The sequence below is a fragment of the Onychostruthus taczanowskii genome, unplaced genomic scaffold (assembly GCF_017590055.1).
Source record: "Onychostruthus taczanowskii isolate IOZ18803 unplaced genomic scaffold, ASM1759005v1 scaffold10, whole genome shotgun sequence".
Taxonomy (NCBI): Eukaryota; Metazoa; Chordata; class Aves; order Passeriformes; family Passeridae; genus Onychostruthus; species Onychostruthus taczanowskii.
Genome location: NW_024496526.1, coordinates 11,722,346 through 11,737,560, shown reverse-complemented (window position 1 = coordinate 11,737,560; position 15,215 = coordinate 11,722,346). Strand labels below are relative to the sequence as shown.

At 42.4% G+C, this 15,215-nt stretch overlaps 2 protein-coding genes across 16 annotated transcripts in view; one reads left to right on the top strand and one right to left on the bottom strand.

Annotated features, from left to right (window-relative positions):
* Positions 1 to 12,950, bottom strand: part of R3HDM1 (R3H domain containing 1) — a 79,236-nt gene extending 66,286 nt beyond the window's left edge. For all 12 annotated transcript variants that reach the window (XM_041405585.1, XM_041405598.1, XM_041405643.1 and 9 more), the window contains exon 1: positions 12,820 to 12,950. The gene's annotated coding sequence lies outside the window, so the exon portion shown is untranslated. The remainder of the gene's footprint in view (positions 1 to 12,819) is intronic.
* Positions 12,951 to 13,806: 856 nt separating this feature from the next.
* Positions 13,807 to 15,215, top strand: part of ZRANB3 (zinc finger RANBP2-type containing 3) — a 40,124-nt gene continuing 38,715 nt past the window's right edge. For 2 of the 4 annotated variants that reach the window (XM_041405222.1, XM_041405196.1), the window contains exon 1: positions 13,807 to 14,008. The gene's annotated coding sequence lies outside the window, so the exon portion shown is untranslated. The remainder of the gene's footprint in view (positions 14,009 to 15,215) is intronic. The other 2 variants (XM_041405204.1, XM_041405214.1) reach the window with 2 other exon arrangements.

Below are 15,215 nucleotides of genomic sequence, written 5' to 3'. Positions count from 1 at the left end.
ATTCCAATCCTTAAGTACCTCAGGGGCAAAAGACTAAAGAACACTGGTAACACAAGTCTCAACAAATTTTATTTTTCAAGTGATTTTTTTTCAAGTGAAAAATTGTATTTTTCAAGTGAAGCTGGACTACAGCTCATCAATTTACAAGAAGTCTTTATTGCCCTCTGGAATTCTGAATCTGAAAATCAACAGGTCAAGTAAAACAAGAGATAAGGCAGATTTTCTCAGAGCAGGCATGGCTTACCTTCCACCCACAGGAGGGAATGACAGTAACTGCAGGCTTGACTGCCAAGCAGGATCTGAAGACACAACAGAGGGGAGCTTTTCCCTTGCTTCATGACAAGAGAGGGGATTTGGAAGGAACAGTATTTTTAATGTTGTTTTTCAACTAATTTTTGCCTGTGGGAAAAATAAGATCCAGCTTATCAGTCTTCCTCCTCAATTTTGTTCCAAAAGTAAATCTTCTGAGATAAACATGCTCAACCTAAAGCAGTGAGTGCTGCAGTTGAAACTTGTGTTAGTTGTGGCATTGGCACTTTCAAGGACTTTGTTAACACCACCCTTACTCCTGCCCCAAACTTGGTTAATGTCAACTTCATAAGCACAATCTTTTTAAATCCCAAAGTGCTTAAGGTTAAACAAGATCTGACTTTTAATGTAGAATTCAACAGGGGGTAGGAGAAGGGAGGGCAAGGAGAGAGATGGGAGGAGAGAGAGAGAGGAGCTCCTAAGAACACTAGGAGTCAACATGTGATTTTCTACTTCCTTGCATATCTGTACAGTCAAGCATCTCCACTCAGATGATAAAATGGCATCATCAGACCCTAAAGGGACTTTAAACAAAATCAGCATCATGTTTAATTATCTATGACTAGGTAGGGAAAAAAATTAAGATAATAATTTTCAATTACTGTTATATTAAAGGAAATCATTATTTTTTAAACAGTTAGGGCTGGGGCCTGGACTCATCACTTGAGATGCAGCATGCAATAATACAGATTGGCTGGTGGGCTTTGCTAGATAAACAAAAGCTTTTTCATAGATGCAACACTAATTTTCAGAATGTTGCTAGGGCAACAGCAGACTGTAACAAGAATTTCTGAATAATGAGCAGGTGGCAATATACAAAGATCTTCGATTCCTGACTGAATTATTTAGATGTAATCCAGAATAGTGAGATTTTGAAAAGCAGTAGCCTTACTCCAGCATTCAAATGGAAATACTACAAACCTTGTCTAGAATATTTATTAAAGTTCTAGACATGCATCTCTTTTTTGTTTTAACATGCTATGTGAGGTAAGATCACTAGTCTCAGACCTCTAGCATAAAGAAGCAAAAGCAGTTATTTTTGCATAAAATACACAATGTAAAAAAGTAGTTTTTATAATTCAAAACTAAATCTAACTTTCTACCCAAGATTCTCCTTGTACAGATTCAATAACTCCAGAGGGACAGGAACAAATTTGGCAATTATGAAGTAAGGACTAGACAAACAGAAGAGAACTGGACACGCTTTATCCATCATGCCCATCCACAGCAGGACTTATGGCAGATATAAAATGTTATGGGAGGAAGCCTAATGGGCAGGCTAGAGTCTATCACTTGAAAAGCAATGGCAGCAAGATGTGGCAAAATTTTTGTTGATTTAAAACTTTCAACTCAGCTAAGTCATTGTATTACTAACCACTACTAACAAATTCCATCACCTGGATTTCCAAGTTTCTGATTAGCAGCTCAGCAAAGGTTTGTGTATCTGGATAAGGCCAGCTGAACATTATTCTTTTGCTGAATGTGACAGAAAATGACTATTTTAACTTACTCTAAGACTGAACTGCTTCTCCCTGTGAGTTTCCTGAGACATTGTAATATATGCAAAAATCCCAAACCTGATCTACCTTTGGGGCTTTTTGTCACAGATCTCTGCTTTAAATATAAATAAAACAGTAAGATTTTTAGTTATTTTCAGTAAAGTTCCCAGTTTTTAGATTAACAGAGTCTATGTATTGAGATACAAATTCACATACCACAAGACAATAATGTTCATAATAAACTACAGAGGTCTTATACAAGTAGCTGACACTATCAGAAAAACTTTCCTAACACAGTAAAATATGGATAATCTAATAATTTGATATAATTTTGATAAATACTCTTAATTCTCCATGAAGCCCCTCATGAAACAGACATCAAGGTATAGGTGTGTGTCCAGAGAAGGAGCAGAGCTGGGAAGGGTCTGGAGCACAAGTGCTGAGAGCAGTGGCTGAGGGAGCTGGGGTGTTCAGACTGGAGAAGAGGAGGCTCAGGAGAGGCCTTATCACCCTCTAATTCCCTAACAGAAAGCTGTGGTACAGTGAGGGTCAGTCTCTTCTCCCAAGTAACAAGCAACAGGACAAGAGGAAATGGCCTCAAGCTGGTGGGCAGGTTTAGGAGGGATATTAGGTAAAATTTTTTTCATGCAAAGTGTCAAGCATTGGAACAGGCTGCCTGGGGAAGTGGTAGAGTCACCATCTCTGGAGGGATTTAAAAGACATGCAGATGTGGCACTTGAGGCCATGGTTTAGTGGTGTACTTGGCAGTGCTGAGGGAAGGGGTCTTTTCCAACCTAAATGATTCCTTGATTCTGTTATTTACTGTATGAGATTGTCTCAGTTTATCTGATTTTCAACTAATGTACCTGAAACTGAGGACAAGGCCTGGAACAAGTTACATGTTAAATTGTGCTGCCATCATGTGTGCCAGCTGTACAGACCTGAACATCCCACAGACACCTAGAACAAGGTTTTAAACTAAGTTCATCTAGTGAAATCTCACTGTTTGACACCTGGTCAAGCTTTACCAGCAAAGGCTTCCATGCCAGCTTCTTGAATGAGACTACAGCAAAAGCAATTCCAGCAGAATGTCCAGCAGAGACAGCTGAACTCACAGAACATTAAAGTATTGGATTCTTACAGCTGGTCTTCCTGCATTGTTTATAAATGAGCTTCAGTCCTCCCCAGCACCTTCATTCTAAACAGGTTTAACAACCAGTGCTGAGCAGTTCCCTGCATTGCAGCTGAATCCTGTCAATTCCTTTGTTCCACTTTCTGGTCAGAAGGAGGTAAGAACACAATTGCCTCACTAATATGATGCCTCATGGAACAGCTGCTTAAGCATCATCTTAGATCTCAAAACTGAGGATCCTGGCAACAAGGCAAAGTAGAATAAAATGAGCATCTTGTTACTTCCTTATGAACACTACTGAAAATACATCATCATCATCATCAGATCAGCAGTCCTCAACTGCCTGGACCCAGGCAAAAGGGAGACAGAGAACTGATTCCTCCTTTCCCCAGCTGTAAAAACCAGGCAGCATCACATTCTGCCACCATGGAACTCACGCCTTGCAAAGATATTTCATCCTCTCAAGCAGCCAGCAGAGTGGGCAGTCAAGCAAGCTACACCAGGATTTACACTGAGTACCAGTTTTTGTTAGGACACAGGCTCCTTTCTCATGGCATGATCACTGAAACAAGAAACTTGCCTGAACTAAACACTGTATCTCTCCTTCGAGGGGACAGGGGCAGGAAAACCTAACTTAAGGAAAATTTGTTTTACATTATGATGGGGTTTTTTAATTAAAAAAACAAAAGTGTAAACATAGGACTAATACTGCCACCACTAAATTTATATTCTGAAGGATTTTTATAACTCAGAATTTAGATAAGAAACTAATACAGTGCATTAGAACTCAGTGAATTTCTTTGAGAAATTTTCTTGAAAGCTGGTTTTTGGACAAGTATAAAGGCATGAGGAAATTAAAAAAATCAGCACCATTGTTTTCTACAAGAATACTTCAAAGGTTACATGTCCAAGAAGGAGACAGGAGAAAAATACTCACCCTCAAAATACAAATTCCAAATACACTGTTCCCAAGCTGAACAGAGGCACTAACACCCAATTCTGGGAGAAGAGAGGTTTTGAAAGCTTAAAAAAACAGGAAAGAAAATCTTTCTGGAGATCAGATTTTTTCCATTTGAAGGGTGTTCATTTACAACCTGTATTATGCTTTGCCTAACATATTCTGGAAGTGTGAGCAGACCAGAAGGTCAGGACTACAGCCATTCTCTGTGGGACCAAAGATGGGGCAATGAAGGGAGGCAGTTTAAAGAGATAGCAATTTTAACACTGCTCTACTACTGAACAAGTCAATCCCAAAGAATCTTATTCATGTAGTCAGAATATTTAAGCAAAGGATTATTAATAATTAATAGAGTATCTATTAATAATTATTAGAATCCTGCATGTCTCTGACCAAAAGGCTTTGCTTTACAGGCAATTCAGGACAGGGACTTTGACATAGTCTTAGGCTACAACAATCCAGGGATTGAGGATAATCAGGCTGTCCTTGACATATCATTTCCTCATAAAGATAGACAACACACAGTTACATTAGAATTATTGACATGTTTTAATGCATATTATGTAGCATTTAACAACGTTTTGTGTGTAAAGAATCATCTGTAAAATACCTATGGAACTTGCTCTCCCTAAGGCATGGGGAAAAGAAGCTGGGAAGGGAAGAAAGCCCTTTAATATGAATAACCACAAATTTAGCTGGAAGAATAAATGCAGAGGAAGGAAAAGAAGAACAAACCAAAAAAACCAAACAAAACTCAGAAAAACAGACAAAACCAAAAATAAAATCCACTCCAAAATATACTGACCAACAAAAAGGTAAGCCTTGGAAGTCAGAAACACGTTCTGAGTTAGAACTTTCTAACAAAAGATTAATTATCCATACAAACAGAAAAAACCCAGTACGGCACATCTGAAACTGGATTTGAAGGAGTGCATTCAAAGGAAAAATAAAATTCACAAAGGAACTGCTGAAGACACCGTACCCACTAACTACAGAAAATTAGAAGTCTCTCATCAGATCACAAGTCCCAAAGAAGAGATTTTTACAACAGTATAAAATACATGATGGTATCATTTGGCATTGGAAAAAAAAAAGCACAGAACTAAAGATACGGAAAAAATAACTATGCCTGACTTCTAAACAAATTTTAAAGGAAAGAACGAATTAAAGGCACCAAAGTCAATGGAAAATGGAAAACATTGTAGCAGATACTGTGCCAAACAGTTCTATTTAATAAAGTAATATCTCCTAGGAAAAATAAATGGAGGAGGCCTAATCTATTTAAATTACATGTAATATTATAGAGGAAGCTGATAAAGCAGAGACAATGAAGATTAAGAAAATTCAAATTTTAAAGATGTAACTACCATTCAATTTATTCTCAGAAAAGCTACAGAAATGCCATGCTAATAAAGCCCTGGTAAGGCCTTATATGGAAAATGGTATTTGCACTGATAAAAACTTGTATGGAAAACTTAATTTCATGTGGCTGCAGTAGATAACAGATAGATAGAAGAGCTACTTAATCTAGAGGAAAACTTTACCACAAATGCATGTCTGTAAGTTTTCCACAGTCAGCAAAGCTGGAGGCCAGTAGATACCAGAACCAGATTTTACAACTGCTGTTCAGCATGCAAGAAGATAACTAGCAATTTAATTAACATTAAATAAAGTTTGACACAGTTATGAAAGCATTATTTCCTGTAAGAAGCAGGGACTGGACTAAATGACCCAGAGTCTGTCCTTTCAGTCTTCAGGCACATTCAAGCAGTGCACAGTGCAATGAGTTGCATCCTTTGCACAAACTTCCATTACTTTACTGATAATTACTGTCATTTAATACCAAGGTACCCGAGTGGCCTAGATTCAGTGGGAAACATCTGGAATTTTTTTTCATCAGACTTTGCTTTCAAAAGCCTGTTAAGAAGCCTTGTCAAGATCAAGAATTTTTCCTTAAAATTGAAAGGAACTGGAAAAAGTCCATTTACTAGTACTTTATTTCTGAAGATTTCAAAGAATAATTCACAACCATTTTATGTCCTCCCATGTTCTATATGGGAGTCTGTCTCATAACATGAAACATATGTGAGAATCCATGTTCCTTACAGAAGCCATGCCTGCATCTAACCTGTGTATGTCAAACATATTTCAGAAGTTTTAGAGTCACTGCCACTATAAGGAGGCAACTGCAGACATGAATAAAATAAGGACACAGAAACCAACTCCTGACACTGCAAACAGCAGAGTCCCAAGGTTAATAAGTTATGAGCAGGATTAGAGCTGAGCCTGTTCACGTCATGCACCAGGACTTTCTTACTGTTCCTATCAAGAGCACTCAGTTCATCATACACACACCCCCAGGCTGGGCAGGTGTGACACACAGCTGCAGGACACTCTGCTGCCTTTCTGCAGCGTGCAAACACGAAATATTTAGATGGACAACAAAGAACCCCATCAGACCCCTGTGATGTCAAGCTTGTCAGTCAAGCCACACACTTTAGAATCATCACCGCTGATCTAAACCGTGCCTCAACTCACACATTGTGCGACCAGAGCTGAAAAATCTTCTCAAGGTCTCCCATCCTCAATTATTCCACACGTTAAAAATGGGCTAAACTGTCTCTTGCTTAAAAGTAAACTATATTTCATTGCAGATTGGAAAACAGGACAAGAAAGAGAGTTACTGAAAAATATTTACACATCTATAATACTTGAACTTTCTGCAATATTACAGTTTTAAGCTTTCACACTACTGTGGACCAAGGAAGACAGACACAAACCCAGTTTTAAACATTGTCTAATATTTCAACAGAAAAGGACAGATAAAAAGCTGATTGTGTTCTGAGTTGGGACAGCTTCCACTACTATTTTGATATGCAGGTCTTAATAAGGACTACTGCTCTTTGTGCTTTTCAAATCCAACTCTGCAGTGTCAGGAAATAACAAGATTATGTAGCAACTAATGGCATGTCATCGTGGTCAATGATGAACAGCCAACTGCTGGAATATCATACACTGCATTAACTGAGTTAGCCCAGTAACACCATTTATTCTTTTCACATTACTGCTTTAAGAATTCGTCTAATGGTACCATTTGAAGCTCAGAAATCTTCCATGTTATTCAGAAATAACATGGTATTATTTATTCTTGCTTTAAGAATTCGTCTAATGGTACCATTTGAAGCTCAGAAATCTTCCTCATAACATGGTATTATTTATTCTCCTGTATTTAATTCATTACTAGATAAGCTCAGTCTGGACTCAGTTCCTTCTCCCATAACAGGAATGTTCACATAAAAACAAGTGTTCCTCTCCAGAAGCCAATAATTGAAACTAGAGAGAAACAAAACATCCCCACATGAAGTATTAGGATGAACATCATAACATTTTTATAAGTTAACACAACAGTTTGTGTGAAAGATTCATATCCTTTTGTTAGACCACAAGTCTAACCAGACTGCAGTAGCATTCCTACAGCAGCTTCCATAAAGTCACTCAACAGCTTTCCAAGTACTGGGAGTCCTTTTCTTCCTCCAATCCACACCACAGGGATGACATCTCAGAGCAATACTGGCACTGCTTTGTGGTACAGCTTTAAACCCTTGAAAAAGCAGTTTATTTTTCCATGATAATAATGCAATGTGCAACCAAACTAGCAGCTAGAAACCTTTTTAGAGATTAAGTGCAACAAAAATGCATAAAAGATCACTTTGATGTGCTTGAAACAAAGAAACCACAGCACCTAAACTAAGAGACTAATAACGTGCCATCTTCATTACAAGTAAAAATAAAGGACTCATTACAGTCAATTCTAACAGTAAAAACAATATCAGTAGATACTTAGAGTATCTAATTGTCATTTTACCAGTTTCTGCCACTAAAACATATGCTACAACACAAGAAAATGATTCAGTTTCCCTTGGTTTTCCTTTAGAAAGCTATTAGGCAAAAGTTCTTGTTCAGAAATAGTCTGACTTCCCAAGTGGAAGAAGGATAAGGAGCCATCAACTGAAAAAGGCAAACCAGGTTTTATTTTGAGTCTAAGCACTGCCAATGTGTGCAGCTTTGCTAACCAATCCAGCTATATCTGAGGGGAGACACAAACTGGTGAGGGCTCAGCTCTTGCTTTAAGTTATGGAAGAGATTTAGTGGATTGCAAAAGAAAGGGAGAAAAGGATTCTAATCCTAACAGCAAGTTGTACTCCTTTTAAACACCTACAGAGCACACTGAACCTGAAATGGAGCTCTTCATCCAAAAGACTGAGGGATTAACAATGCTTTAAAGGAAAAAGGCTTTTTTCTATACCTTCTGTTGAAATGCTTCAAATCATGCTGTGATAACATGGACAAGAATTCCCCACAAGCTGATTTACTCATTTTGCTACTGCCTCATTAGGGTACAAAAACTCAACGTTTGATCTAAGCCAGCAATTTTCCAATGCCTCTCAAAACTCCTGCTTTATCTCGACAAGAACATAGCAAATTCTTCCCAGTTCACTCAGAACATGAAAACAGATGGAAATCTGCCCGTGGATCCAGCATTGGTCAATGATGCAACTGCTCCCAGCTTCTCAGCACCAGCAGGAGGTTTTGATGCCCAAAGCTCTGACAGGAGAAAGGACTGTGAGAACACTCCTCAATCTGCTGTTGGCAGAAGCACTCGAATTAGTTCAAACTTCACTCACCAGCTGCACACCAACAGCCTCTTCCAGACTCAGCTGCACTAAAGAAGCCACTGATCTCACTTCCAGTCACCATTTCCTCCATCTGCCAGTTAAACTGCTCCTCCAAGCCTCCCAAAAGATGCTTCAATTTGATAGAATAAGAGACCTACATCTTACACGGTTCAAAGTTCAGGAAGTGCTCCCTGTAACAGCTCATTCAACAGAGCAGAGGAGGTGGCAGAGGGCAGGAACAAAAAGCCAAGGATATGGCACCAGGATGGCCTCTTTCACAGCAGCAGGTACTGCAAGGACTGCATCCATTTATGTCTTGCTTCACTTAACATAAATTAAAATGCTTTAGTTGGATACCTACAGCAAAGTATCACACCTCACTTGGCTGGGAACAATTCTTTCAACGACTGAGGCAGGTTAAGTGCTAACCAATTACACAGAACATTTTCTAGAAAAGTACAAAACTCAGGACTGGATTTTTGCTAAACCAAATCCAGCTATGTTATCTTCTATCTTTATGCATTTTAGAGGTTATTTTTTGACTCAGAGATGCAAGCTATCCAAAACTATACTTTCAAAAAGAAGGAGCAACTCTGCTATGCTATACAGTCACAGCTTTAAAGATATTTATGGCAGTTGTTCTGACAAGCTTTAGCCTTCAGACCATTCTATACACGACTGGACAAAGATCTTTCATACACGGCAGTACACACTTGCCAACAAACCTGAGGAGGGGACAGAAAAGTTAAGAATGTTAAATAAGGGACAAAATTCCATTTCATACACAAATTCAAGTTACAGATTAAAGAATAATAAGAACTGATCTTGGAAAGGAGAGTAAAGAACAAAAATTCAGCAGCACATGAAAAAAGACAGGTGAACAGTGTAGTATATAATTGTTTATGCAGAAACCAATGGCTGCTTAGAGGTAATGCCCCATTTCCTTACAGAAATCCAAGATAAGGAGTTGAAAAGAAACCCTGGAATAAGCATCCCACAGCCATCTCAAATCTACACTTTGCTTCAGCAGACTGGATCTGAACATGCAATAACCAATTATTTTTGGAAACATAATTCTATAGATTGGAGAAAAGTGCACCTACACTTTGCTTCAGCAGACTGGATCTGAACATGCAATAACCAATTATTTCTGGAAAAAAAAATTCTATAGATTGGAGAAAAGTGCATGTCAAAAAATGACACATTGACAGGATTCTCATAATGCATACATTAAACTGCAGGAGACTAACTTATGCACAAGAGTAGCAGTGCAGGCTGTTCTGTAATTAAGGCTGCTGCCCTTCATAAATCTGTTTCCAGACGTTATTTCCTCTAAAATACTCCTTCAACAAGTAATGAAATCGAAATAAGATTATAGGCAGGCCCAAAGTGCCATTTTCCCAACAATACTTAATCATCATCTGTTGCTGACTTACCATCTCCCAGAAAGAGCTTTCCAACACCACTTCCCAAAATCTCCCGACACTGTCATACAGCACATTCGTCCACCACCTCCAAGAAAAGTCAAGGAGGATACACGGAGAGCCACAGAACCCCAGCTTTAATGGGCTCCCAGAGACGCTACCTATCAGCCAGAGTAAGCACCACGCTGAGGCACTCACATTGATTCTTCTCGCCTAAAGAATACGGTGTGAATGACCTCATTATTCAGGTCCTGCACTGCCAAACGACTCCTCTTTCCATCACTAAAAGGCTCCACGTGGAATGCAGCGTTTACCAAACCCCCCGGGGTCATTTCCAGCTGGCCGTTCCTAGGTGGGATGGACACGGGAAATCTGCCACTAAAAGCCTGACTGGGCTCAACACCTCTGCAGTCCTTGAGCCCAGTGGTGGCAGGATTACAGGATATTCTCGCACTCCTATCGAAAGCTCCTTAGCTGTCACACCCATGAATTACAGCACTTCGCATTTACTGGCTACTGCCTGACTCTCTTCGTATCTTTGAAATGAGAATTCGAGCACGCTGAAAATTTCAGATGCAAATCACTTCAACTAATCAGGACACCCCAGGTGGTTCATGTTTTTATCCAGGTAGTAAAAGTTGAAGCATAGTCGTCTAGCTCACCGAATCCGAACCATGCTGTCAACACATTTTAAAAGATTTTTATAAAATGGACGGTATGCCACATTTTAGCCATTTCGAAGTTTACGTTGCTCCATTACCTGATAATTCACTCAGAGAACACGGTGTCACCGAAGGCCAATTTTCCCTAAAGTGTCCAAAAAATGCAACTGTATCAGTTACTTTTAAAAGCCTGGAATACAGCACCTTGAAACTTTAAACACATAAAGGCATTTAAAAAGATGTGGTTGCTACATCTCTTAGTCAAATGAACTCCGGGGAGAAGTAGATTCGTGAAGTGGCGATACAAAGACATGAAGTTGAATTACCAGAGGCCACTGTAGCGAACTGACTTTTAACAGAATAAACCCCAAACCCAGGGCATTTGAGTTGTACCCAGAGCTGAGCCTAGAGCACTCGACCTAAACCATTCAGCGGGTTTGAGGCCGTGTCACGGACAGACTTTAACCAGGCAATACAAAATAAAGACTACGGTGTAATGCAAACATACTGAAACATGAGAAGAAATGAAAGCCAAAAACTTAACCTAAGATAAAAGAAGAAAAAAGGCAGAGGCAGAATTGTGTTTAAGATGAGAATGGTACTACTACTTTGTTCTGTCTCCTCCACTTTTCCTTTATTCCTCTTAACAGACACACAAAATCAAAATACAGACAGTCACTGCAGCAGATTTAGTGGCTGACCCTTCCCAAATCTTTAATAGTTTCTGGAGCACTGCTGCCAAACCTAACCCAGTACACTGCACACCCCTCAAAATTACTGATATTTAGCCAAATCTGCTTTTACTCATGAGAAAAGTACTAGTCGATCTTGTCAGCAATTTACAGTTTTCTAAAATAAAGAGTGGCCAAGAAGTGCAGTTACAAGTACCACATTTTGGATCTTCCAAGATTTAAATGGACGCACGTCTTAACGTTATTTTTGCCATTGGGACTTTGGTAAATTGAGAAGCAATAAGTTACTTAATTTCTACAAAATACTCAAACCCTTGACATCACAGTGCTTTACTGCAAAACAAAGGCTTAATATCAGGTGCATGCCAAGCCAATGGAAGACTGTCAAAGAAAATGTGTTTCCATTGCTATTTTCTTCTCCTGAATAGCAAATTTTTTGAAAAATAACCAGAACTTCATTTTACCTTTCACTTCAACGGTAAATAAATATTCCTAATCTAACATTCACAAGACATACTGCCCTGTAAAACTGCTGTTTAATATTCAGCCAAAGAGCATGTCTCAAATACATTACTCCTCCTGGAAGACAAGACATGAGAAAGAAAGCAACCCCATTAAAAATTGCAGGTTAATACCTCAGTGGAAAAAGGCCAGTGTCAGACACTGCAAGAGAAAAAACCCAACACATTCCCTATTCTGCTTTGGGCACACAAGATCTCTTTGGTTTCAGGTCAGTGAGAAGGGGGCATCAAAATTTAAAATTAAAGACTATTAGCAAAACCACTCCAAGCTAACAAACACTAAGGCAGACTGTACTATGTGCCAATGCACCCTAAGCAAAGCGTGCACCACTCTTTTTGTTGGGTTTTTTTTTTTCCATCACCTCCTAATCCAGCTTTCCATGGACATCACACAAATCCATCAACATGTAGGATGTGCAAATCTCTTCACGTGAATAATCTGAGTAATTCTTAGACCCCATATAACAAACAGCTATTCCTCACTTCTTTTTCTATCTCTTTCCATCTTCCTCATAAAGTGAAACCTTTCTTCGGTGCTGAAAACTCATTTTAAAACGTTTTTAAAAGAGACGGTAAAAACCAGGCCGTGACGTAGTTTGCTCGCAAGTCTACTTACACTTTATACTACAATATGGTAGATAGACCCACATGCAAAATTATCCAACATGCGGCAGAAATTTTAAGAAAATGAAAACATAATAGATGAAGAGCCCTGTGTCCCACTCCGGCCAGCCCCGGCTATATTAGGGAAGGGGAAGGGCCGGGCTGGCCCCGCGGGACCGTGACCCCCGGCCGGGCTGCGCCCCCCGGCCCCGCGGCCGCGCCCCCCCTCCCTCAGCGCTGCCCCCGCTCTGCGCACTGCGGGCGCGGCCCCCCCTCCTCCCTCAGCGCACTGCGACCCCCGCCCGCCGGAGCGCCTTCCCCGGCGGCATCCCGGGCTCCTCACCGGGGCGGAGCGCTCCTTCCCGGGCTCGCTCCCGGGACGCCGCGCCCGGCGGGTGGCGGCTCCTCACACACGAGGGGCGCCGAACCCAGCGCCGAGCGCCGCTCGGGTTCCTCCTGCTGCTGCCGCGGCGGGGAGAGAGACCCCGCCCCCGGACTGCCACCTCCAATGGCTGCGCGGGACGCTAAGGATGGACAGCCCCGCGGACCAATAAACGTCGCAACGCCCTCCCCCCGGAGCTGCCGCGGAGTGGTGCCGCTCGGCGCTTACGCGAAGCCGAGCCCGCCCGGAAGGCGGCGACCAATCGGAGGGCACGGCCGCCTTGACAGACAACCGTGAGCACCAGTAAGAGCGGCGCACCGGCACCGCAAAGCCCGCCTCTTGCGTGCAGCCCATGGCCGCGGGTAGACGGAGCGATCCCGCGGCTGTGGTAGTGCGGGGTCTTAGTGACCTCCGCTCCGTGCCCCGGCCGCTTTCCCTTCACCCGCGCCTGAGCTGCTCCCCTGGTCCCGTCCTGTGGTGTATCTCGAGCAGCAGCTCCCCTGTTCCTCTGGATCCCCGCGCCAGGGCTCCCGCAGCCGCACGCCGCCCGCACCATGGTGGGGCAGGCTGGGATCTGTAGTCGGGGCTTGTCCCCGCAACCTCTCGCTCTCCCGGCTCCTTGCCCCGGCCTTCACCGTTCTTCCCAACCCCGAGAGCCGGCGGCACTGCCCCATCCAGCCCGGCCCTTAGAGCGCCATCCTCGCCTCACCCCGTTCCCATCCCCGCTTCCCCCTTCCCGCCCCTCCGGCTCCCTCAGCCCGCCCGCTCCAGCGCATCAGGCGCTGGCACAACGCACGGCCGGGCGCGAAGATTATTTATTCTCCTGGGGAAATGGGGCCAGGGGCGAGAAGGACGGGGAAGACAAAAAATAAGGGAAAAGCGGTGGCCGGGCCCAAAAGCGCTTCCCGTCCGTGACCTCCGGTCATGCGTCACTTCCCGGCGGCCGTTCGAGCGCGGAGCCCGCGCCCGTGAGGGGCTGCCCGGGGTGGGACGCGCTCGGGGTCGCTCGCCAGCCCGCGACCAGCTGCCAGGTGACTGCTGTTTGTCACCAGCCCGTGCTTGTGACAGGTTTCACTTCTTGCGGTTGCTGCTGCTCGGTCGTCGCATGGTGTGCTCAGGTACTTCTGAGATTGCAGCTGCAGGGACTTGCGTAAGTAAAATAAAAAACTTGCCCCCAGGCAGGTGTTGAGGTGTGCGCTTCCCTCCAGCTCGCTACAGCGGCCTGTGGAAAAACTGTTCTATGCTGAAGAACTGTGTGGTGTCCTTTGCTCCATTTGATTGCTTTCTCTTGTTCTGATGGGTAGATTTTCTATTCTTTGTTATCCCACTGGTGGTTTCTCAGAGCAAGAGGGACAAGGAGCTACTGGAGAGGGTCCAGCAGAGGCCACAAAGGCCATGAGGGGTCTGGAGCATCTCTCTTATGAGGAGAGACTGTGAGAGCTGGGCCTGTTCAGTCTGGAGAGAAGACAGGACAGAGGGGACTCATTGATGCACATTAATATCTCAAAGGTGGGTGCCAGCAGGATGGTGCCAGACTGTTTTCAGTGGTGCCCATCAGCAGGATGAGGAGCAACGGCCTTAAAATGAAACAGAGGTTCCACCTCAGCATGAGGGAGAACTTCTTTACAAAGATGGCAGAGCACTGGGACAGCTGCCCAAGAAGCTCATGGATTTTCCTTCTCTGGAGACATTCCAAAGCCACCTGGATGTGTTCCTGTGTTACCTGCTCCAGGTGACCCTCCCTTGGCAGGGCAGTTGGATGGGGTGATCTCCAGAGGTCCCTTCCAACACAAACAATTCTGTCATTCTGCAAAATAGTTGATTAATCAATCAACCAAGATATTCTTAGAGCCTTGAATTCCCTGTTAAGTTTTATTGAACATGCCATCATGGAGCAGTTAAGTCCATCAAGAGGAAATTTATGAAGCAAAACCCTTGGTGGAAAGACTCATTTGTCTTAGTCACGTGCTGCTGAGCTGCATTAAAGGGCTATACTTAGTGGCCTGTAAAAATAAGCAGTGGGTTTATATTACGTAATCAGCTTGTGTTGACAAACAGCTATTGGAAAACTTAAAGTAGTCCTTGAACTTGTCATCAGTCTTGCACCCAGCTTTCCAATAAAGAAACAGCCCCAGGGGTAATATCCACAACAAGCTGGGTCTCAGTTGCTGCCTCTGGAAGGATAAGGGCCTATAGTGAAATGCATTATAGCAGCAGCAGTGATTAGAAAGAAATTCAACATTGGGTTTTTTCAAACTTTATTTTATTTTTGTACTGCCCTTATCCCTCAGTAGCTACTTTTTTTTCCAGATCATTTATGATTGATTGAACATAATAGAAGTTGGAGCAGATTACTT